We start from the raw sequence: 26,231 nt of genomic DNA, 5'->3' as shown, positions 1-26,231 counted from the left end.
TGGTTCGTTGTTGTTGTTCGTTGTTGTTCAAGCCAAGATATCACAAAAGGCCTCGGGTTCTCAGGTCCTGGCGGATTCGTGTGGGGTTCAGTTGATGATTCCAAAATCGAGGTCTATGACGCGTTCTTGCCGTTTTGTTGAATGTGGATGGAAAGGAATGGGACTAGACTGGGGCGTGGATGGATTTCAGGAAAATGTATATAGGACATGTAGGGTAGGTCACGACTCGCCAAGACATCACGAACAGGAACAGCTGGTCCTCTACCCTCGGCCCATGTTTTGCTTTAAACATTGGTTCGATTTGTCATCAAATAGGCTATTTAAAGAAACCATAAACCCGCATCATGTATGTCATATTACGCTGAGCCAGGGTACCACGAATTGGGACATAGGGTTGTACACCTCGGGCCCTGAAGGTATCGAAAGTACGGATCTAACGTCACGGCATTCAACACACACCCAAACAATGTATTCAATGTCGAAAAAGGCCTTCGTTCTTCTTGTCAAATCATGGTTCAAATCCAGTAGTTTAACTATCAATCAAGACGTGGCGATCCCCATAGCCGCAAGGTTACAGAGTCCGCTTTGGTAAGCGGGAGGACGTGGGTTCGAATCTTAGTAGAATCCAGGCCATTTGGTTGTCAAAGGAATTTAAGCATGGGTTTATTCTCAGGCTCCCCACCACACACCCTTCCTTCAATCTGGATTCTAAAGTACCCCTGTTGACCCTCCCCAACAAAAATAAGTCCCCTATTATAATAAACTGGTGTGAGTAACATATGAAAGTTCTCTCCAGGGAACTGTAACTAGGCGATATTGTTAAGATGGACAGAGGCTCGGTATAGTAGAGCAGTAAGCTTGAAACGGAAATGTAATCACACACAAGCACTCATATCAGTAACGCGATAAGCGTAGATAAGCGTAACACTTACTTCAATAGTGTTACTGCTAATAATATGAAGTGCGGAGTACATAGAACACCTGGGCAATATCAAAATAGATCTAAGCTGTGATGTCCACACAGAAAAAAAAACGAGTGTTCGAAAAAAATTTTGATTACATTCCTTCCAAATACCACGCCCAAGCAAGGTATGTGTTGTAGCTGGCCCACAGGCCGCGATGTGTTTCCGTCTACTAAATACCTTCCAGGACGTATAAACGAGTAGCTTAAGCGCCACCTCCAGAGAGGGCTACTCGTCGTGTTAAATTTTGCCCAGCACGAAACCTAAACCTCAGGGCAGGTTGTGGAAGAATTGTCCCGAAACGACATAAAGAAACGGTAGCAATTGTTGAATGAAGAATTACTCCGCCGCGCATACGATGAAACCACTACTCCGCTTAGCCAAAAACAACCGTCTTATCGAAACACGGAAAACACGAGTGTCCGAAAAATAAGCGTTATCATCACAGGCGGAACACCAAAGCCAAATATTTCTGTTCGATTCAGCGGCAATAGTGGGGCTGTTTCCCGAGAGCCACCCGGAGTAAAATAAGAACGAACAACGACAAAAAACTACACGTACGCGAATGTGAGAATTCTCCTAGACAAGATTTACCTGTTTGGGAAGCATAAAATCGAGCATAGTATATAGTATTTACAACGATTTACATTTATTGTATGAAGCGGGATTTACTTAAGTCTAACGGGTTAGTGGCGTGTACAGTCAATTATTACATTTTATTTCCTCGCTTCTGTGTGCTTCCCTACTTTACTCCTACAGTGCGGTTAAAAGAACTCGTCCAACAGACGGCTGGACGGCGAAAGCTTTCTATCAAGAAGGGTTTTTTGTGTGTCTTTATCGGGCCCGGCTCATAGAGCTATTTTTACTCACGGTAGATAAAGAAGTCCCGTCGGTGCTATTAATAGCCCTACCGTCGATGACTTGTTGCGTCCACTGCTGTTCTGCTTGGCGTCGTTGGCGTCGATCGATGAGCTGCGATGGCGTCACTCGATGATAAGCGATGGCGTCGATCAATGGGACGGGATGGCGTCGATCGGACGGTATCGACGGCGTCGTTTGCCGGCTGATCTCAAGGGCCGACGTTTAACCAGAGCAGCAACTTCCAATTCCGTCGTGGGTCAGCAGCGTGAGGGTGGCAGCGTCGCGCTGGTGCAGCGGCTAGTAAAGGGCGAAAAGAAAGCCCAAAAAAGAAGCCGACAACGGCTTCTTTTTGTAACAATAACGCACGAAAAAGCGTCCGTAGATCGCACTTCTAACTTAACCGCACTAGCTAAACCTATAAAACGCACGCGAAATAAACTAATCACACTGCTGCCTCGTTCACGATCAGAATTGAAATGGACGAGTAGTAGTTCCGAAAACCCTCAGATAAGTTGCGCGGTATTCGGTTTCCGCGATCGGAAGTAATGAACCACTTCAACACGATCATTTATGGCTTAAGCGTGAATGATTTTATCTCCTTCTTTCTTCCGTTCTTCCAATCGCAGATTTGCTTCCCCACCCGCTTCGGTATTTAGTGAGACGGAAAATACTAAGAAAAGGGAATTTGAAACTGTTGAATTCAATATAGTGGAGTATTGTATACAAGCGTCTGATTTTCAATTCTATCATGCAACATTGAACAGTGAAACTAAGTGAAATTGAATGATTTAAATTCGTATAACAGTGACCATGCTACATCATCCCCTACTAATTGTACAAAAATTTGATTAAAATTTGAAAAATTTTAATCAAATTTTTGTAGGGTTAGCCTCTACTGTAATTATCCAAGCAATGGCACTATGAAATCCAACTGTCGTTGACAAGCTTCGCATTCACACAAAATTGCAAAAAAATGAACAAAATATCCAGCACAAAATATTCTAACTGGGTTGTTTTCCCACTCCAGCCACATGCCGAAAACTGAAAACATCCCGTAAATGATCTAAACTTGTGGATCCCAGAAGCATGATCAACTCCAGAATATATCCCGAACACACGATCATGTACATTCTCCACATTAAATTTCCCCTTAAACCGGTGAATCACGAATTACGATCTTCCCAGAATAAATTCCGAGCTTCTGACCGTATTCCTTTTCCACACAAAAAAAAAACCGATTTCGTAAAAACCCTCCAGAACCATGTTCCGAAACACTGTTTTACACGAAAATAATAAAATTCAAAAATATCGTGAAACATTTCATTGAAATATTTCAATCAAAATTTTTCAACGCCCCTCGTCATTCACTCGACAACAACGTTCGTCGATCAAATCGATATTGTTGTTCTGTCATTCACTCAAAAAGCTCTGTCAACTACTCAAACCAAAACAAACGGAAAAGTGTCAGTGACTATTTACTAGTAGTGCATGGGCGACATTCGCGTAGTCTGCCCCAGCGGAAGAATCGAATTTGGAGCTAGAAAATCGGCGATTCATCAGGAATTGAAAGGAAGTATTTCTTATTTATGTATCTTATCGTTGTTTTGCTTATGGAACAAATTTTTTTACAGGTACCCGGCAACCCGGATCGAAAACCCGACGTATCGCAAGGTAAGCAAACTTTAAATTGTTTCCCTGTTTTCTAATTTTAGAAACAGACAAAAATAAATGATGGAAACGTAGGGAGGAACAACATCAGATCTAAAGTTACCAAAAACTACAGGAAAATTATGAAAAAGTTCTCGGAAAAAATAACCATGGGATACAATGGACGATGAATTCTAAAAACCAAATGAAACAGGAAATTTTGCAAGAAGGATCGTAGGAAAATCGTGAGCGTTTTTCAAAAATTACTTAACCAATTTCCATACTAATACTAAAATTAAGCTAGTCGTTAGGCGCGTACTAATCACTAATATTTACATTATTTACAAACATTTTCAAAAAGTAACAAGGGAGGGAAGTCTCGACCTTGTGATACTTCTACAATTTACCATTTTGGTGTTTTTGGTGGAATTCGCTACCGAAATCTGTTGTTCCTTTTAGAAGGTTCATAGCTTGAGAACGTCCATCCAATTTTTCAACGTGAGGTTGGGGATTGGTCTTCAGTTGACGTGATTTGTTCCAATAATCGAGCTTAAATAAGAAAAGTCGATAAAGTAGTTGGAATCACACTACTTATCTTATTCGAAGTCATCGCCTATGGGCTCGCTAACTTCGTGATTTTCACTACTTAAATCAGGTCATAGCCCAAGCTTCTTCCTCTTCGTGATTATCCCCCTAGCAGGCCGGTCGACTTTTCTATCTCATGCTCTATATTAATCCAAATCACTTGAACTTAAACCAATGACCTGTTATGAATTTTTTTTTTCGAAAATTGGTCCCCCACAGATATAATTTGCTGTCGGAAAAAATTAGTTGGTCTCTTTTTTAACCAATAAAATGACCTTTAAGGTGTTTTTCCATGAAATTTTGGTCACTCCGAAGAGCTTCATAGCTAAAAAAAAGTCATTTCTTGGGTAAATGCGCCTTCTTCAGGTGGTTCCCGTAGAAGACACCAAGTCGCTTCCCATTCGTATCCTCAAGCTCGTAGCAGTGTTTTCCTAATATTTTCCTAACTACGGCGAGTTCGAACTTCGGTGCTAACTTCGCACAAAAACCTTTCGCTTTATCCGACAGCTCAAAAGTACGCTTCAGTACAGTTTCTCCAATCGAATATGTTGGGCAATCGGGATTCGATCGCAAATTGTACTGTTTTTTATGCCGCTCATAGGCCTTTGTCAACTGATTACTGATTTCTTCGAAAAGTTTTTCCCTTCTGTTTTCTAAATCTTGACTCTGCACTAGATTGGTACCGGAATTGTCTCGCATTCTAGCATATTCTTTTCCATCAGATACTCTTTCCCTGCCGAAAACCACGAAGTGCGGCGTGTATTTGGTCGACTCGTGTACCGCGTTGCGAATTGCACAGGCAATGGTTTGCAAGTCATCCGCCCACTCTTTGTGTTGTTTGATGGTTGCTCGAATAGCTGTGGTTATCACCCGGTTAGCCCGCTCCGTGTTATTTACCTGTGGGTGGTAAGCAGGAGTGAGCCAGTGGTTTACGTTGAATTCGGCTAGTAGATCACGGAATGCTTTCGACGTGAATTGTGTACCATTGTCCGTTAACACGACTTCTGGTACGCCAAACAAGAGGAAAATCATGTTCCTGACGAAATCTACTAACGAATTCGCTCTTGCTTCTCTGAACGGCTGGATTAAAACGAATTTACTGAAGACGTCAGTGGCTACTAAGAGGCACGTGTGACGGCCCCTTCCCGAAGCCGGAAGCGGACCAACATAGTCCAGTGTAACGAATTGCCACGGGTACTCCACGAATTCTTTCTGCATTCCCATTGGTGGCGTGGAGTTGACATTCCCGGCCTTCGAGGTTTGGCATTTGAGACACTCTCGACAAACCTTCTTAACATCCTCAGTCATTTTGGGCCAGCTATAACAACGTCTTAGTGACTGTAGCGTTTTCTCTGATCCAAGATGTGCAGTTTCGTGCTCTGCTTTTATTATCGAGAGCCGTTCCTCTGCTCGAGGATACATTTTCCATCTAAATCGGGGATCGTCGACTCGGTTTTCGCTTTTCACATATCGAAAGATAACGCCGTCCGTAATTCGGTATTCGGAAAACTTTGTTGGGTTGGCTGTGATCTTCTCGACTAGTTTTTCATATTCATCATCCTGGGACGATAAATCGAGCAGGTTTATCGATCTAGACAGGCAGTCAGCAGTTATGTTGCTGGACCCCTTTCTGTAGACCAGTTGTATATCGTATGACTGGATCTTAAGCGCCCATCGTAGAAGCTTCGAGTTCCCAGATTCAACTCCAATGGTAAACAGCCACAAGAGGCTGCGCGCATCGGTGACAACTTTAAAATGCGACCCCTCCACGTAATGCCGAAAATTCTCGATAGCCAACAACACTCCTAGGCATTCCTTCTCGACACTTGAATAACTCCGCTGTGTCCTACTGAGCTTTTTGCTAAAGTAGGCAATCACTCTTGTTTCTCCGTCAAGTTCTTGAACCAAGGCCGCTCCAACAGCGGTATCCGACGCATCCGACTCTATAGTGAATTCCTTGCTAAAGTCAGGATTTGCTAGAATCGGCGCTGAAGTTAATACCGATTTTAATTCGTTGAACGCTTCCTCTGCCTCTTCTGTCCATTCGAATTTCTTTTTCCCTTTCTTTAGCAAGTCGGTGATCGGGGCGGTGATCCGGCTGAAGTTTTTAATGAACCGTTGGTAAAAACCCGCCAATCCCAGTAATCGTCGAACGTCCTTTACGTTCCTTGGCCTCGCATAATCTAGAATTGGAGCAATTCTGGATCCGTCAATCGCAACTCCTCTATCGGTCAGCAAATACCCGAGGTATTTTATTTGTTTCTTGCAGAATTCCGACTTCTCTAGGGAAATCGTTAGATTCGCGTTACGAAGTCTCTCCGCTACCACCTTGAGTAGCCGGAAGTGCTCTGCCAATGTCTTGGTTGCGATGACGATGTCGTCCAAATATACGAAAACCGCAGGCATCAAGTCGAATCCTATAACCTTGTCCATCAGGCGGCACATAGTGAATGGTGCGTTCGTTACACCGAAAGGGCATACTTTGAACCTGAAAAGGCCTTTCGATGTTCGAAATGCGGTAAAATTCCTACATTCTTCCTTCAAAGGGATTTGAAAATATGCGTCCTTTAGGTCTATTATTGAAAAGTATTTGGCATGTTCCAATCTACCAAAAATTTCCAACATATTCCTAATCGGATACGTATCTTTTACCGTCATAGCATTTAACCTTCTCGAGTCCAAGCAAACCCGAATTTTACCATTTGATTTGCGAACCGGCACCAACGGATTCGTCCATTCGCTGTAACATTCCTCTATCACATTCATTTGTTTGAAGCGTTCAATCTCTGCGTCTATCTCTTTCTGTATACCGGGGGAACAGCGATATGTTGGTTGGTTTCTCGGCTTTGCCCCCTCTTTAAGGACAATTTCATGTTCAATCTTGTTCGTCCGGCCAAGATTTCCACTTGAAGTGAACGCAAACGCCTTGACAACCTCAACCAGTTCCTTGCGTTCTGCCCTCGTCAGCTCGTGTTCGACTTGCACTGTCTCTTCCGTTGGTATTTGCCTCTCATCAGGAATATCGAAAGTCGGGATGTCTAATGTTACGTCTTCTCCCATTGTTGGTAGTTTCGGTAACATTTCCGCTGGTTCTAACGTGAACGCAATTGTTTCGTCTTCGCCTTCAAACTCTCCGACTGGTTCTGGACCGCGTCCAAGATCTACCATCGGTTTAATCCCGAAACTCTTCCAGAAATTACATCCGAGAATCGGTTTCGCAATTTCTGGTACAACCACCGTTTGAACGAGCCTCGTAACATTTTTAAACGTGTACGGAATGTTCAGATATCCCAAACATTTATACTGCGTGTTATCAGCCGTGCAGACTTTCAATCTCGTCGGTTGTAGCTTCAGCCCATATCGGTCAGCCAGCTCCAATGAGTTGATCACACTGATTCCTGCACCGGAATCGAGAAGTGCTGTAATTTCGCTGTCGAACACCTTAACGCGCAGATAAGGACATATTCTAGTATTTATTTTTATAGTGTGGATTCGGTCGATAGGGTCAAAAATAATGGGGTTGGGAACTTGTTTGCTGGCAGGAATGGTTGCGTTCCCGGTTGTGCATCCCTTTACCAGTTTCCCCGGCGCTGACGTAAATAATCGCCATCCTGTCGTGCACAACGGCCACATGAGCGAACTGTTTGGCCCAACTCTCCACAGCCGTAACAAAAAATTTTCCTCGGTTCCTGGCAGTTCCGCCAGTTGTGCCCTATTCGTCTGCAGTTCCAGCAAACCCCATGCCGAACCGGCTCTAATGTTTGCTTGCTAGTTTGACCGCCTCTGTTATTTTCTAGCTCACTGTTTTTTTTCCCCACTGCATTAATTGCGCCAATTTCTTCGCCACCATCACTTCCGCTCGCAGACTGGTTGCACTCGACCTGATAAACGTTTCTTTGACTACGAGTTTCCGAAAAATGCTGTAGATTTGGGTCAGCAGCATCGATCCCGTGGTTCAAACGGATCAAATGGTCCAAGTCCCTAACGGAGATTGTAGCGATTTTGGATCGGTAATGCTGTCGCATGTTGTCCCACACTACCTCAAACTTTCTCCTACGTGAGAGTGGCGTGGACAGCATTTTATTTAAACGTTCGATTTCTGTCACGAATGCGATGAAAGCCTCCCCTCTCTGCTGTTTCCGCTCCTGGATCCTTAACCGAATACCCTGGTCCTGATTAGGGTTGCCGAATCGGTATCGAATTCGCTCCTCAAAATCGTCCCAGCTCTCGAACTCATCGACGTAGGTGAAAAACCAGTCGGAAGCATGCCCTTCTAGCACGAGATGAATATCGCGCAGCAAGCTGCTGTCAGATATGCCTTCCCTCCTGGCGATTTTTTTTAATTTATACAGGAAGTTTTCCACCGAAACGGACTTTGCATCCCCAGAGAAAAACAATTTCCAGTGTTCTATCCTCCGATAATGTCGAGGCTCCCGTTCTCCCCGTTGGTTACTATAACTGGACCCCCTTGAATCGTACCTATCCTCCCCCGGACGTATACTCTGTCTTATTCTCGGCCTTTGCCAACCTCTTCTGCCGCTCAGTCTGTCCTCGTTCTCGGATTCGCTACTAACTTCCTGGTGCTGGTTTCGTGAAGTGGGCAACCCAGCCGTCCCAGCGTTTTGAGGTGCACGTGAGCTAACCAAAACCAAACGTTGCAACCGATCAACCTGGCATTCGAGTTCCCATACACGACTTCGCATTTCTTCGTACGATGGTTGCGAAGCCGCTCCCCGCTCCGTTGTTCCTGGCTGTGAGGTTTGAGTTCTCTTTGGGATTGCTCCTAACGAGACATTTCCCAGCGCTCCGCCGGCTTTCTCTGTACCCGCCAATGCATCGTCTTCTTCTTTCCCAAGTAGATCAGCCGCTGAACTATCGTCTTCAGTCTCTGAAGTAGGTAGTTTGCTGGCTGTTTTCAACAGTAACTCTTCGATTCTGTTCAGCAATCGCTGACGAGTCTTTTCGCCACCTTCATTTGCTGCTACGTTTCTCTGCACTCGCAGATAGTAGTGCCTTAAACGAGACAACAAATTTGCGTGGGCGCCGTCATGCAGCAAACATTCAATTTGATCAATCCGATTCGAGATAAGATCAACTTCCGTTTCAAACTGATAAGGCGCACGATATTCTCGCCCGGTCTTCTTATCCTCCTGGAACAACCTGCGCAGTAATCGCAATTTGATTGGCATATCTTTTTGCCGTTCTTCCAGCTGGTTTCGCAGGACCAGCTCATAGTCCACTTCCTCGTTCGTCAAATGGTTTGCGTATGGAAACTTCAAAGCCATCTCGAAAAATAAGTTTAAAACAATTCACCAAGAACAACCTCACTTAGAGTTATCACTGCCGTTAAAACTCTACAAAATGCACTATTTATACCAAAAGTCGCGCTCAATAAATTTATGAAATAATCAATTCAAGTATGTACAAAGACTTAGAAACTAGAAGAATTTTTAAAATGTAAAAACTATATGATATTATAAATAATGAAACCAAGATTACGACGCATATACAAATATAAATATGAAGAATAAAATTTATTAACATCAAGTATTCCAATGTTTTTAATTGCTTAAACCAATCCGAAAAACCATTTATTTCAATAATGTTATCTTTAATAATAAAAAGGTGCAATTTCCCAAAAGGTTGCGCCAAATTAGTAAAAATCTGTTTTACCCGCAAGATAATTCAAATTATCTGCGAATAAAATTTCAGCCTCTTTTTGAACGTTGGGCGCCAATATGTAGCTGGCCCACAGGCCGCGATGTGTTTCCGTCTACTAAATACCTTCCAGGACGTATAAACGAGTAGCTTAAGCGCCACCTCCAGAGAGGGCTACTCGTCGTGTTAAATTTTGCCCAGCACGAAACCTAAACCTCAGGGCAGGTTGTGGAAGAATTGTCCCGAAACGACATAAAGAAACGGTAGCAATTGTTGAATGAAGAATTACTCCGCCGCGCGTACGATGAAACCACTACTCCGCTTAGCCAAAAACAACCGTCTTATCGAAACACGGAAAACACGAGTGTCCGAAAAATAAGCGTTATCATCACAGGCGGAACACCAAAGCCAAATATTTCTGTTCGATTCAGCGGCAATAGTGGGGCTGTTTCCCGAGAGCCACCCGGAGTAAAATAAGAACGAACAACGACAAAAAACTACACGTACGCGAATGTGAGAATTCTCCTAGACAAGATTTACCTGTTTGGGAAGCATAAAATCGAGCATAGTATATAGTATTTACAACGATTTACATTTATTGTATGAAGCGGGATTTACTTAAGTCTAACGGGTTAGTGGCGTGTACAGTCAATTATTACATTTTATTTCCTCGCTTCTGTGTGCTTCCCTACTTTACTCCTACAGTGCGGTTAAAAGAACTCGTCCAACAGACGGCTGGACGGCGAAAGCTTTCTATCAAAAAGGGTTTTTTGTGTGTCTTTATCGGGCCCGGCTCATAGAGCTATTTTTACTCACGGTAGATAAAGAAGTCCCGTCGGTGCTATTAATAGCCCTACCGTCGATGACTTGTTGCGTCCACTGCTGTTCTGCTTGGCGTCGTTGGCGTCGATCGATGAGCTGCGATGGCGTCACTCGATGATAAGCGATGGCGTCGATCAATGGGACGGGACGGCGTCGTTTGCCGGCTGATCTCAAGGGCCGACGTTTAACCAGAGCAGCAACTTCCAATTCCGTCGTGGGTCAGCAGCGTGAGGGTGGCAGCGTCGCGCTGGTGCAGCGGCTAGTAAAGGGCGAAAAGAAAGCCCAAAAAAGAAGCCGACAACGGCTTCTTTTTGTAACAATAACGCACGAAAAAGCGTCCGTAGATCGCACTTCTAACTTAACCGCACTAGCTAAACCTATAAAACGCACGCGAAATAAACTAATCACACTGCTGCCTCGTTCACGATCAGAATTGAAATGGACGAGTAGTAGTTCCGAAAACCCTCAGATAAGTTGCGCGGTATTCGGTTTCCGCGATCGGAAGTAATGAACCACTTCAACACGATCATTTATGGCTTAAGCGTGAATGATTTTATCTCCTTCTTTCTTCCGTTCTTCCAATCGCAGATTTGCTTCCCCACCCGCTTCGGTATTTAGTGAGACGGAAAATACTAAGAAAAGGGAATTTGAAACTGTTGAATTCAATATAGTGGAGTATTGTATACAAGCGTCTGATTTTCAATTCTATCATGCAACATTGAACAGTGAAACTAAGTGAAATTGAATGATTTAAATTCGTATAACAGTGACCATGCTACAGTGTTTTAGCCCGATAAATGATCGTCATATTACGGCAAAACCACAAACGTTCCTGAGAATCCGTTCGAACTCAGTTCTATCCAATACACTGTAACCTTAGGAAAATGTTCCACCGTATAGCAATAGCTAGGTGACAGTATTGCAATGCTATTATTCTAATATATGTTTTTAAATGTAAATGTGCATTCCAGAAATAGTTTGGATTGTATAAATAATACTTAAGTTATCTCGTCTCTTTTAAATAACCTATGCTTGGAAATTCAAAAGTCTCCGAAATAGTGATTCGTCAGCACGTCGATCCAGACACCAGAGCAAAAAAAAACGATTTGCTCTAAAATGGAACCATTCGCTTTTACGGAGAGCCAATTATGAGTAATTTGGGTTTGGAGCCATTCACATACCACGTGGAGAGCTTTGGGGGGGGAGAGGTATGTCCACGGTCCAAACAAATTTTTAGAATTCATATGGGCACTTGTCCACGGAGGGTGGTCATAATCGTCAAAAATCTGTCCACGTGGTATGTGGACGGCCCCTTTCGAAAATTAAAGCAGTAGGGATGCTAGGCGCCTCACTGTTTCAGCTTTTCTCAGCAATAAGCTCAGACAACAACCTACGATGTCGCCAAAAATCGACTCCGTTCAACAGGCAGCGTGATTGCCAAAGATAGAGAGAAACGGCCGAAGGCGCGAGGTCTGGTGTGTTCAACGGTTATAAGAGGAGAATTCTATCATGGAATGAAGGCGACCGCTTTAATCCATAAAAGATATTATAATAGTGCCGAGTAAATACGCGTGTGATAGAGGAATAGTGCACTGCCATTCTACGCATATTTGTCCCATGTTCCAAATCAAGCAAACGGGAAAAACGATATTGAAGTTTTACGATACTTTTTCGCTGAGAGAGAGGTGCCAGCTCAATGGGTACAAATTTTCGCTCGCGTGTTATATAGGAAGAAAACTGATTTAATGTTGTGCGTGTTCGTTATAAATGTTATCGCGAAGTGCGTTTATTTTTTTAAATTTACAAGTGTTTTTTTGGAGAGTTTGCGGCTTGTTGTGTTATGTTTGTTGCGAAACATCCACCAATTGAGTGTAGTAATGCCGTAAACATCGATTGACAAAATGGCTGCAATAGCATATAGAGTGGTACTACGCCACCGTCGCTTGCAGCTGGTTTTAGTTTGCTTCTCATCACTGTGTGTTGTGTGTGTAGAAAGAGTTTAACAAGTTGGAAAATTGAACGTCGGGAGATGATGAAAAATTCATATACCTAGTTTTCGGGAGAAAAATTGGACGAAACGGGAATCGAGTGTAGTGAAATCGATTTAGTGCGTTTTATCGGTGAAATTATGATTGTTCTAGCGGAATTGGTTAAATTATTCAGAAAATTTTAGATTGTGTTATTGTCTCGCGGCTCTTTGTTTCGCAGTTTCGTGGTGGTAGTGTGCATATCTGGATAGTGTGTATCAAATTACATAGTTAACAATTATTCGCGAGATTGATGGATCCTGCTGTTTCGGTAAACTTCGGTCTCGGGCGAACCATCCGTTTTAGCGCGCAAAGAACCGTGGTTCATTTTCTTGAGCCGTTCGATCAATCTGCTCGAGCTCGGCTTACCGAAATGTACTATTTTCCGCAATTAGCGCGTGCTAAAAATCTTTGAACGTGATAAGCAGAACGTTAGTAAATATGAATGAGCCAGAATCGGTCAGTTAAATATTCCGCTCCACTTACATGTCGATTGTCTAACTATATAGTCAAATATTTATTTACCGCGCGCGAGATTAGGAAATATATGATCGTTACCGTTTTGCAATTTATTATTCTTCTAGCTTTTGCGCAAATATTGTTACAAATAAACTTTTCACTCAGTTCACCATATTGTAATCTTATAGGTGGAAATGAAACTAGCTCATGTATACTCGGATTGTGATTGATTTGGCCCTTTGTAAATAAACACTGTTTGTATTATGTATGGTTTTATATTTGCATTTTTCAAATTATAAGGCTTTGAATGCATGCAACTCTGCCAGTTTTTATACTTAATAGGTGTCACAGGTTACTCATCGTATCAACGGACTCTTTCAAGCGCTATATAGAAATTGTATATTTTATGATACAAACCACGCACACGTGTACGTGGCCCCAACAACATACTTATTGCTTGTTGGTTTAATTCGATTCCATGAACGAAATTGTAAATTTTGTATTTCTTCCAAGTAAACCACACACATTTTTCCATGGTCTTTCGTGTTTTAATCGGTCTCAAATCATGGAATAGTTTTTTTTTAAATAGACGAACAGTATACGAGAAATTTATTAGGCATAAAGCCAGATGTGCTGGTGAGCAAATATCTGGATACTCCGCGTCGATACCATCCATGAGATCGTATTTTCTACAGATTGATCATCAACGCGTAATAGTTGTTGGTAGCCAAAAGGGTCACTTCAACACAACATAGGAGTGGAGGGGCATTAACGTGGATACAACTTTCGTGATTCGTAGCTTTAGTAACATTATATAGTTGACTAATATAAATCAATGAATACGTTTCGGTTTCATGGTTACATACGGTTACAGTTACATTATGACCTCGTAAGGAGATGTCCGAACATTTGAGTTGTCTCAATTCAATTGTAGGTCCGGGATCAACTCAATTATAGGTCCAGTGTGCGTTCAATTATAGGTCGCGTGCGTTTCGTTTTTTCAGTGTTACATCATCAAACAGAATAAGTTCGGAACCCGTTTTAATTTTCGCGGTGAATATAATTATTTCATAGGCGCGATATTAGTTGTTATGAACCCGGTGCTCAAAATCAGCGCATCGTTTACCAAAACGAACCCAGCTGCAAACCCTTCCCTCACCTCCAACATCCCAGTGATTTCTCGTGGAAGTGCAGAGGTGTTCTCGGCTCCCAACAAAGCGAGTATCACGTCAACATGTTCCTATACATACTCCTTCTTTGACCTGCATTCGGATGCGGCCGGCGCTGGTATTGCCTAATATAAAGATTAAGGTCCCCAGTTTTAACACATTGAGGATGAATGTTAATCCCAAACATCATCCGCTGGTTCTCTGTGTTATTACAGCTGATCTGGCAATAACGGAGTAGCAACCGCGGGCGGTCAATCATGCTCATGCTCATGAGAGAGAGGCGCCAGCTCAATGACAGTTCAATTTAGTTTTCGTCTACTTCGTTTTCGTTTTTGTGCAAGAAAAATATCTCACAATCGTTTTAATCAAGTCAGCGTAGGCATCTTTCATTCATTTTGATGATGACATTATTCAAAAATATGTTAAAACTTGAGATGATTGTCATATTGGTTGAATATTATATTATATTTTTAATGTAGTTCTGATAATATTCTGTGAATTAAGGTGAGGTTGCAATAAGATTTGTCTACATTTTTTCATCGATCTTCGATTGGTCCATTACTTTTAACGCGGTGGATAGAATTCACTGATGTGAGAGATGGTTGGAAACGGACATATGCATTGAAGGTATGCAATGCATGTTAACCTGCGCAAAATAATAACCAATCCAGTCGATGTGTCGCTTCCGCGCAATGCTCTTCAGGCTTACAAATAAATGTTAGGAACTCAAAACAATTTCAATTTTACAGTGACAGGCATCAGCAATGTTTTATTGTTTTTGGGTGGTCGATGCAAGTGCTTTTGAGCAGTGCCTCCAAGGTAAAAATAAAAATTTAAGCAGATTGTTTCCGATATCAACTGTGCCATCATTGCCTCCTACCTATATGAGTTTTACATCTATACTGTGGGTGTCCCAATTCCTATTTTGTTCTTACATCAGGCCATCTTAGGAGATGCTTATATATTATTTTACCAAAAAAGCTCCAACATATTTTACAATATATGTGAAGAGGTATTAACTTCACCGTCAATTTCAAACCTATACCCATAAAAATGCAAATCGGTCTGTCTGTCTGTCTGATCCATATAGGCTCGGAAACTACCGAACCGATCGACGTGGAAATTTGTATGTAGGGGTTTTAGGGGCCGAGAGAGGTTCCTATGATGGTTTGAGACTCCTCTCTCTTCTGGAAGAGAGGGGTCCCATACAAATGAAACACAAACTGCTGCACATCTCAAAAACTAACCAAGCAAAAGGAACCAAATTTGATATGTGGTTATTTTTAGGAGTAACAAATATGTCCATATTGGTTCGACACCCCTCCCTCTTCTATTTTTAGGGGTAACAAATATATCCATAATGAGGGAGGGGTTCCAAACAAATAAAACACAAATTTTCTGCTTATCTCGAAAACTAACCAACTAAATGGAACCAAATTTGGCAGGTGAATGTTTTTAGGGGTAACAAATATATCCATAATGGTTCGACACCCCTCTCTTTTCTATAATGGAGGGGTCCCATACAAATGAAACTCAAATTTCGCACAGCCCGAGAACCAATCAAGCAAATATAACCAATATTGGCAAGTGAATGTTTTTAGGTGTAAAAAACATGTCCATAATGTTTCGACACCCTTCCTTCTTCTGGCATTTTTTCAAATACCATTTCGGAAACCAAGATGGCGACTTCCGGTTTCTGAAAAACAGTGGCAAATGACCAAATACTACTCAACTTGGGTATTTCCGGAAATGTTATGATGCACTTAGGCCACAAATCGACCTCAGGCATTTCGAATTGTAAGATGGCGACTTCCGGTGTCTGGAAAACAGCCGAAAAGGACCAAATACCACCCAATTTGGGTGTTTCTTTAACCAGATTGACGCACGGAGGCCAGAAATTGTTTCCAAATGCCATTTTGAAATCCAAAATGGCGACTTCCGGTTTCTGAATAACAGCGGCAAATTGTAAATTAAAATAAACTATGAGTATTTAGAAAAGTTAACACATTTACAACTATATTAGACTAGGAATAAACCAAAGTGAAAAATAGAATAGAAATAATTTATCTTTCAGAAATATTTATTTTAAAAATTATCTTGAATAAATGAATGCCGGATAAATTTACGTCGACTACGATACTCTCCATATTTTATTTCATCAGGCCTTCCGGTTCCCAATGACATTTTTTGTCTGGTTCACGATGACATTCGTGAGAATAAAAACAAATCCAGCTGGTGGTCCAGAAATCAAAGAAGGTGCTCAAAAGTCATTTTCTCGCGAACGTTACATTTTAGAGCAATTGTGTCTCTGGAAAAGTTTTAGAGTAAAAAAAGACCCTTCTTTTGACAATAACAGATTTATGATTAATCGCCCTACAAGTGAGATAAAAAAAATTTTCGCTCAAAAAATCAATAATTTTGACCACTGTCTTTGGCAAAGTTCTTCAGAATTACATAACAAAAGACTTTGCCGAAGACACAAGGTACCTATTTCTTTATATTACTAAGCTAAATGGAGTGCAAATAAAGAACTGTACAAAGACAGGAAAGAGCTGATACAAAAAAATTTGAAGAAAGAATTAGGATTGATAGTTGATATTGTTAAACCGGGAAGCGGAACTACTAATGATGGGAACACAGCACGTAAATTTTTTGAAAATCATGCTATAGTCAATTGAAAATCATGCCGATATAACTGAACTCGATAATGAACTTCTGCATCAGTGTTATTTGATTTTGAATGCTCTGGCATGTGGTTTTACAATCGACACTAGTCGGTTCCGAGTTTACGCATTAGAGACAGCTCGTCTATTCGAAAAAAGGTATCCCTGGTACCACATGCCATCATCAGTACATTTTGTACTAATTTATGGCGCCGATGTCATGGAATCGCTGGAGCTCCCAACGGGCTTATATTCTGAAGCTGCGTTGGAAGCACGGACTCGGAAAATTTCTCGCGTAGCAACAATGACAGATTTACTTCATAGACTCATTCTAACAGGTAACATAGATTTTCCTGTAGACACACTTTTGGAAATAAAAACATCTTTTAATTTGTTCACAGGTGACATACTTTTCTCAATGAACAGACCGAAGATAACGCAAACGTTGCCTGAATAAATGCAAAACTTGCTGAAATTGTGAATAAATAAAAATGTAGTTCACGATACTCAATGATCAAACGATAAGCAAAGCTTGTCAATCCTTACCTATCTGGCTGTATAAAATATTAAAGAAAAAAAAACTATTGCTAGTTTTCAGAAAGAGTTAAGGATTTGATAACATTGGTCGAAAAAAAGAAAAAAGCCATTACCAAAACGCGTCAACGGTGTTGAGAGTTTCGCATAGTAATTGCTCGGCGGGTTCGTCGCTTTAATAATTACGAGAAAACTCATTTAAGTTTTTGAAAAAAAGTTAATGGCTAGGGACACCAAAAATTTATAGAAATGGTTGAATAGCTATAGTTTTTCATTTTTTTTCCGGTTTGAGCTATTGGAGTGAACCTGTGATATCCAGTGTAATCTATAAAACAATCACTTCAGAACAATTCAAATAAAACAAGAAACACCATTCAGGTTACAAGAGCTTTAATCTAATTTTATTCCTGTTTCTGCAAGAAATATTGAATGACCTGTATGCAGAACACCTAGACAATTCGATTGGTGCTAATATCGCCGTGGGATATGATGGGAAACGATGAAAAATCGAGAATTACTGGTTCAAACCAAATTTTTCCGCAGGAAAAATTGATAAAATCCTGATTATTAGTGAAACGAGTCTTCTGTAACATATTAAAAATCAAGGTCTAATGGTGTTTTAAAGGTTCAGTAAGAATGTCATACGTAAAGCGGTATGAAATATGACTTTTAAGGGCAAAACCTGTTTTTAAAAAGATATAATTGAAAACCGTTTTATAGCTTAGTAATATTAAGAAATAGGTACCTATTGTCTTCGGCAAAGTCTTTTGTTATGTAGTTTTGAAGAACTTTGCCAAAGACAGTGGTCGAAAATATTGATTTTTTGAGCAAAAAACAAAATTTATCTCACTTGTAGGGCGATTAATCATGGATCTGTTATTGTCAAAAGAAGGGTCTTTTTTCACTCTAAAACTTCTCCGAAGACGAGATTGCTCTAAAATGTAACGTTCGTGAGAAAATGACTTTTGAGCACCTTTTTTGATTTCTGGACCACAGTGTGGCGCCTCTCTCTCTCTCAGCTTTTATGGATTGCGTCAATTTGACAAATGCAATATGGGTTTCTAAGCAGTTTTACCTTTCAATAGACAATCAACAAATCTGGTTGATTTTTTTTTAAATTTAACATTCTTTACCATAAAAATATCTGCTGGGACAATAATGCTGAGAAATTTGCCATCCAAGAGATAATTTCTACGCATATCAGTCCCACCACGAGCATTCGATGTTTCCCAATACAAAGCTTGCATAAAGAATACAAGGCTGTTAATTTCTCGGGAAAATGATCACGTTAATCTTGTTGTCTTTATACGCAGATTCATCGTCACTTGCGAGATGAAAATTTTGTTAACTAAACAAATATTAGATGACTTACCATTAGGAAGGGATTTTTCTTTTGGAGATTACCCATTCCTATCGTATTTTAGCGTTGTTAAGCTTTCACCATTTTGGTTACACACGGAAGAACTATTTCAACTTTCAATTCGTATGAACCTCGTGTGTTTATCTTCTTATGCTCAGAAATGCAATGGGTTCAAATGATAAACTAGCGTACCAAGTTTATTTATCCCTAACAAAAATATGAACGCACAGCATTTGAATGATCAAGCAAGGTTATTTACGGTACAGAATTTCTGAGATCCGAAATGTAGCCAAACATTGTGAGGAGAAGTCTTTAGTGCTCTGTTGCACTTTCAAAATTGAAAAGTGTTCACAGGGATAAATAAGAATAAAAAAAAATCTGGTGGGACAAATATTTAAAAAAAATCATCGATGGGCTGAACCAGGGGGTGGTGTTGAGCGAAAATTTCGTACCTAGCATCAAAATCATCATGGCGTCGGAATAGCATTTGTTTTAATTGCATCGGTGTGTTAACAAGATTTTAGTGCCGATAAGCAAATGAAGAAAATAAAATATACACATTTGCTCTCGGTACTCCCGTACGACGAACCACCGACGTTTCGACACAATTAAAAACAATTTATTTCAATTAAAAGTAAAAAAATAACTAAAATTTTGCAAAAAAATATTTGGTCACTCTAATTTGGAGAAAATAGTAACCCTAAGAGCCAAACATTTGGTGCATATCGGTAACGCACCAAGTATATGGGTTTTGACAATCTCACCACCTCCCTGGAATAAACAGACTGGGCATATTTTTTCAAGTTTTTCAGAACAAAAAATTTTATTTTCAAAATTTTTACAAGAATATCCAAGAAAGGCTGTTTGGTTTAAAAAATGAAAATCGACCAAAGGTAACATATACCGCAGAGAATTCCGGCCCCGACAACTCCCAGCAAAAGGAGCTATCGGTGGAGCTAATAAAGGAGCTATCCCTCACTACCGCCGTCGCAGACATCATCATCACAATCGTGGCCATCATCACTGCTGTCGCCGTCACCGCCACCACCACCTCCAAGCTCGTGCCATCTGTCACCCATAGAGATCAGTGAGTCGAACAGAATTCAACCTGTTGTAATTTTTTTTATAAGTTTAATAAGTACGTTACATTAAATTTTGTTATTTCGGACGATTGCGATCACTTTCTGGCGTGCGCTAGTGCTTTTGCTTTTTAACGGTGGCGATCTTGTTCGAGCGAAGTGTTTCAGGTGATTTTAATTTTAATTAGAGTCTCTTTATGATGATTTAACGCTAACGTAAGAACTAGCATAATAATCGCGAACACTGGCGAAACACGATGAGTGATCAGACAATATTGCTTTTACAGATATCGTCATCGTGTTTCGTCTGTGTTCGCGATTTTTTAATTAAAGTCTTGTCGGACGGGGCGGACGGCAACACGCAACCCAACGGAAGTTTATTTGTGCTCTACTCGAATCCAATTTTCCTCTGAAAAAAGTGAATCCTGGAAAAATGTCTTACAAGTGAACTGCAAACATGAGGAGTGCTATGGCTATCGTCAGCATGTGTAAATTGACTGCCAAATAAAACTTCACATTCAGAGTGTTTTTTCGTCAATTTTTTGCTGAAACTAGTGTGCTTGGTGTGAGTGGTTGCTGCAGGCTATCGCTGAAACATGTTCAAAAGACGAGCGGCTCGTCACTTCTGATTTTTCTCTGCATTGACAATATCTCGGTGCTCCGTTTTTTTTTTTTTCACTTTTTGTCGATAATGTTGGTGGTTGTGGTAGACGCAACGTGTGGATCTGTTTGGATGCCTTTATGGGTTGTCGTAATAACTTATTACAATTCATGTTTTCAGCCGCAGAAAGGAGCATAACAAATATTATTGTTATGTCATGAATTAGTCTCATAAATGTTCATCACTTATTTTGGGAACACAATATAATCTATTTTTATTATTCTATTGTGCTTTTTCTTCGTTAAAAAATTGAAAACTTCAGCTATAGAGTCAAATGAGATCTTCTCTACATCTCCCCATACTTTTTATTTTATTTTAAAATTCATTTTTATTAATCTCACATTACAAGTACATGATCATATCTATGTTGATACATGAATCCAATTAAATCATGATAATATCTCTTATCAAAGCGAACCCTAGTAAAAAACCCACCCCGCTAACAGAAACTTTCGTGGTTTTTGTAGGGATGCAAAATACAATAGTTATTTGACATGTTTGTAAAAATGCATAGTTTTCCATCACTTATAAAAAAGCCGATATCTCAGCCCCCCGATAAGATATCAAGGATCTTTTCGTCATAACTCCCGCTTCGCAGTAAAAATTTCAGTTCTTAATCAAAAAAAAATTTCATTTGTTGTCAAAATTCTGGGAAAAATAATTTTTCTGTGATGTTTAATGGGCTCTGTGGGTCAAACTGAGCTAAACCATGCATAATATTCAAAAACAACCCTAAAAAAATAAAAATATATATGTAAAAATGTAGCAATCGAACAGAATTGAAAAAAGCTTTTGCACTTTTTGTAGCTTGAAAAGGTAATTTTTTCATAAATCATGTTTAGGCAACCTGGAAGCCGAAATGTTTAACAAAAATGCTATGAATAACATTATCTTTCAATTTAGGGTTGGGCACCTTGATTTTTTCAAAATCGATTTTTTTGGGACACCCAACTGCCTATGCTAATATATATAAATTTGTCAGTTTTATAATACAAACCACGCATACTTGTGCCTGTTCTTAACAGCAGTTCTAATGTTGGTTTTAACCAATTTCAAATCTTATAGTTTAATTTTTTTTCAGTGTGGGCTCATCACTGAGACCAGAGATTAGATCTATTGAGATTTTGCCCAGGTGTTTTCTGTACTCCGCACTTCATATTATTGGCAGTATCACTATTTTCAAAGCAAAAAAAAGAAAAAAAAATCAACAAATTTTTTAAAGTTTAAACAATAAACCTAATTTTATAGAGAAGTTCATCGTCCCAAACTTGAATTATATATTTTTAAATAACCAAAAATGTTAATTTTTTCAACATTTTACGGTATTCAAACGTTTAAAGTGAGCATCGTACATACATGAAGCTTCATGAGGTTGAATATTTCGGAAATTCCATGATAAATAACTTTGCCGAAGATAAAATATGGATATCTCTAACCCCAGCGAAGTTATACGTGGTTTACAGCGACGAAAAAAAAATCCACTTTATTTCTGTTTCAACAAAGTTTATTTGTTATAAGAATAACCAATAAATAAAATCAACTGAAATTTAATCATTAATCATGCTGAGCCAAAACACGTTAAGAAGTTCGAAAAGCAGCTCAATGTCAGTCTCTAATTTCTGAGCGAAAGATCAACCAAAACGGAAGATGGTGGAAACTGGAGATGACAATCATTTTGGTCAAAAATTCTTGGAATAAAATTGATAGGGGAAAGGGTGGCAGTTTCGGACAGAGCTAAAAAAACAAATGGAGCAATTTTCAACCAAACTAAAAATACAAATAAGTTGGCAGCCTTTCACCAACATCTACTATATAGTTTGATAGCTCTTGGTTGTTTATTACTTGCGCAAACAACACAGTGCCATTTATCATACATGTTTTCAACTGTTTGAGCTTTAAGTTGTAAGTATTTCTCTAATTTTGTTTGTTAACGATTTGAAAATTCAAGTACACCACCTTAGTTCGTAACTAATATGCAATGATAAAACATGATAACATCGGGGAAACAAAGATCTTACTTATTAGATAAAATTAAGATTGTTGTTTATTAACAAATATCGATTTAGACTGATTCTCAGTCCTAAAAATGAAAAAAAATCAGGAAGCTTCTCGTCCAAAAACTCAGATCAACAAGTATATACGAACGTGGAAAAAACATTTCTAGAGAAATATTTGATCGAAAGTTCTCATATGAATTTTAGATTGACGTACCGTATGCCAAGCCGATTGGAAAATTGTTTCTCAATGTTCTGGAACACTTGAATAAGGTTCCGAAAAACAGCGTAAGTGAACCAATTTTGCTGTTGCTTGACAATCACGAGTGCCATTGTACTTTGAACCAATCAAATATTGCCAAGAAAATGGTATAGTTCTTGTATCCTTTCCCCTTCATAGCCAGTTTGCCCGATTTTTATTTTATGAAATAAAAATCAAAATCGCATCATCGCACACTAATAACACGCTATGATACTCCGATATCCAAGTAACAGCCAGGATGAATTCAGATTTTTTTAAAAGATAACAAAAAAATATTAAAAATCATGGTAGAAAAACTGTCCGAAACTGCCCCCCTCTCCCCTAATGTAAAGGGTTTTTAATAAGAGCGCTACAAAAGTAGACCGATAGGACTAGCAAACGACACCATATTTTTCCCGCTCTTTTGACATTTCTCTTCAGTAAGGTTTGCCATTTCATTATGGAAAGATACACGATCCAACGACGGGTCGAGATTATCAAAATTTATTATTGAAATTCGGAGTCAGTGGCCACAACGATTATGACGACCATAAATTGGACGTAGCGCTCTTAAAGTTGAGATTAACGTTTCTCCAACCTTCAAAACAGTATCCATACCTAATTTTACCTCAAAAAAATGCAAAAAAATATTTTATTGTGTCGCTTTTTATCTCGAAAATAAATTAAGGAGACTTCCATAATTGAGTTGGAAAAACAATGCAGCATATTTTTAATAACAAGTTCCCAAACTTTGTTTCCCATCGCTTTGATTATTTGAGTTGTACCTTTACACGTTGTATGCTACTTTTATACGAGAATTTTGCTGTATAACACTTCAATTCAGCTTTTGTTCAACTTTATATAATGGATAATTCTATCGAGAAAATTTTGATACAGACTAAATCTGAGTAACAATCGGAGTAAACATATCAAACACATCTTTAGATATTTCACTGGTTGACAAAAAAAATAAATACAAAATTTTCTAGTTCACCAAATTTAAAAAAATCTGTTTGGTATCATTGAAATAAAGATCGCCGGTGAATTCAATGCAGGAAACAGCGTTTTGATCGGAGCAATTAGTTGGAAATTTTGTGCAATTAAAAACAAAGAAATAGATTGGGAATAGATCTCACCATGTACCCTTTTTCGCAACATATGCGAAAGCAAACAAGGTCAATATGACCTAATAAGATAAACCTTAATCTTTTCCCTTGCACTGTGGGACAACATCTCAGTGCATTAATTCTAATTATCATTTCGCTATTTTCATTTATTCTGACCAACAACGGGGAATATTTCCTCTGATATTCCTAAAAATGTACACAATTATGTTAGATATGTTAAAAAAAAAACCAATATTTACCTTCGAAGAGCACTCCACCTTCAATGCTTCACTATGTTGACGCACCAATACAACGATGTCACTGAGTTTAAAAGCGAAAAATTCATCCACCAAAATTATCCTATCGCACGTGAACGAACATCACAGTAACAACACGTTCTATATCGTAGCACACACGTTCAGTGCAATAACATCCCCAAACACTTCATTTATTCACGCGAACAATTTTCTCCCATATCCTGGCTTGGTTTGTCAGCGAGAACTTTGAAAATCATTAATAACTGCTCGGTCGGATCGTTTAATAAAACTTTTTTAATTAATGGCTTCCACTTTCTGCCACGCTGTCTGCACCCGCGTGCTAAACACATCAACACTGCACAATTTTCTGCTGCTGCTCTTCCGTGCTGCACCCGAAACTGAATGGCGCAAACCAGAAATTATAAACTTCAAGTTTGCTTCACGGATTGTTGTTATTTTTCACGATCATAACTGTTTTCATATTTTCCAGCAACCGTGTGCTCTAGCGAAATATAAAACTTCCGCCACACCGTGTGTAAATCCTGGCAGCACGTGGCACCGTCCTGGCTAATGTATTATTCGGAATTACCTTCCCAGCAACAACCGAGCAGAAAAGGTTTCTTAGAATTCCTTAAATCACTCATGTGGGAACAACAAATCTTTGCCTAACATACGTTGTTATGTTTATGGGATCGGGGCGAGCCCTCCCGGAACGGATCGTAATTTGGGTCCAATTTTTCACAAACTCATCCTTTATTTAACACGTGTGTAGTGTTCGCCAGCCCCAGCACCGAAAGGAAACACCTTCGGAATCGGATTCACTCTGATGTATATTCAGCCATTACAGCATAACTACGGGGGAAGAAGCACAATCGGAAACAAGAATGGGAATGGCTCGTACCTGCTAGTCACCCAATGAATTACACAAGATTTCACCGAAAGCATTGGAACCGGTCCGTTTCTCGCCAAAGTATACGGAAGCCGACATCCGACAGACTCATTTACTTATTCATTAGGCTACAGCAATTGGCGGAGCGACAGATCCGTACGTAAAACACTGATCCAACCTTCCAACGCCAGCACAGGTTTTTGCGCTCTTCGCCCGAACGAACCATTTGTGAAATTATTCCAGCGCAAAGAATCATTAAGAGGGCTTTCTGACTTCTAGCTTCACACCTTTCTAGCCGATGCTAACAGGGCGATTCGAACTGTACTCGTCTGAAATACACAACAAAAAAGTGCGCTTTTGACACAACTAGGGTCACATCACCACTTTTCCACTTAGACCCTCACCCGGCCCACGGATTTTGCAGTGACATTCTACCGCTTTTCATTGACGACCCTCCTCACGCGACACACCGCCTTATAATCGGCTATTCTACTGCTAAGTAACCGGCTAATTAGCACCCAATATAGCGCCTCACCATAAGCATAGAACGACGACAATGACCACGACGACAACCGTCACCAGCGGACACCCGAATAGTACTGAAGTAAATTTTTCACAACACTCGAGGTCGAGATTTCTCACCATTGAAATCCTTCTGGGTATCCGAAAACGGCAAGTTGCTGCTGCTGCTGTTGTTGCTGTTGCCACTGCTGGGAAGCGATTTTCCGACACCCCCTAACGGAGCGACCGACCGAATCGTTCCGAGCCAAAGCCGAAGCACGATGCGGCACTGTGGGTTCGGGATTTCACCCCATCATCCTGCTGAGGTAGTACTAGTCGAGCCCGTGGGAAGCGGAAAGATGGGATTCGGAAAATCATATGACATGAAGGTACGCGCTAGACTGACTACTAGGCTAGCTTTTCTCCCTGAGTGGCGGACCGACAACGCGGAGAGAGCGACTACGGATGCCGGTTTTGGCTTCGTTGTTTTGTTTTGGTTAGTACAGGCGGCAGCTACGTGAAGCTAACTGCACTTTTTGTTCGAATTTTTGGCTTAGATTAACTGTGAAAAAGTTAAAAAATTTACTAATTCAGAAACATCAGCTTTTGAAACTATATATTAACAGAATTTTCGTCAACTGACTAAAAGCTCCGCACAAGTAACATTGACCGCGAATTCCTTCGCCACTCATTTCTCACAGTCAGTCCAACAAGAGTATCGAAGAGCGTTGTTAACTCAACATTCTCCGACGCTCA

At 40.1% G+C, this 26,231-nt stretch overlaps 1 protein-coding gene across 1 annotated transcript in view; it reads right to left on the bottom strand.

The window, feature by feature from the left end:
- LOC129726923 (chaoptin) overlaps positions 1–25,551 on the bottom strand; it is a 471,022-nt gene extending 445,471 nt beyond the window's left edge. The window contains exon 1 of the mRNA XM_055684186.1: positions 24,089–25,551. The gene's annotated coding sequence lies outside the window, so the exon portion shown is untranslated. The remainder of the gene's footprint in view (positions 1–24,088) is intronic.
- Between the last annotated feature and the right edge of the window lie 680 nt (positions 25,552–26,231).

The sequence above is a fragment of the Wyeomyia smithii genome, chromosome 3 (assembly GCF_029784165.1).
Source record: "Wyeomyia smithii strain HCP4-BCI-WySm-NY-G18 chromosome 3, ASM2978416v1, whole genome shotgun sequence".
Taxonomy (NCBI): Eukaryota; Metazoa; Arthropoda; class Insecta; order Diptera; family Culicidae; genus Wyeomyia; species Wyeomyia smithii.
The sequence above is the reverse complement of the archived record's forward strand: the minus strand, read 5'-3'. Positions and strand labels throughout refer to the sequence as shown.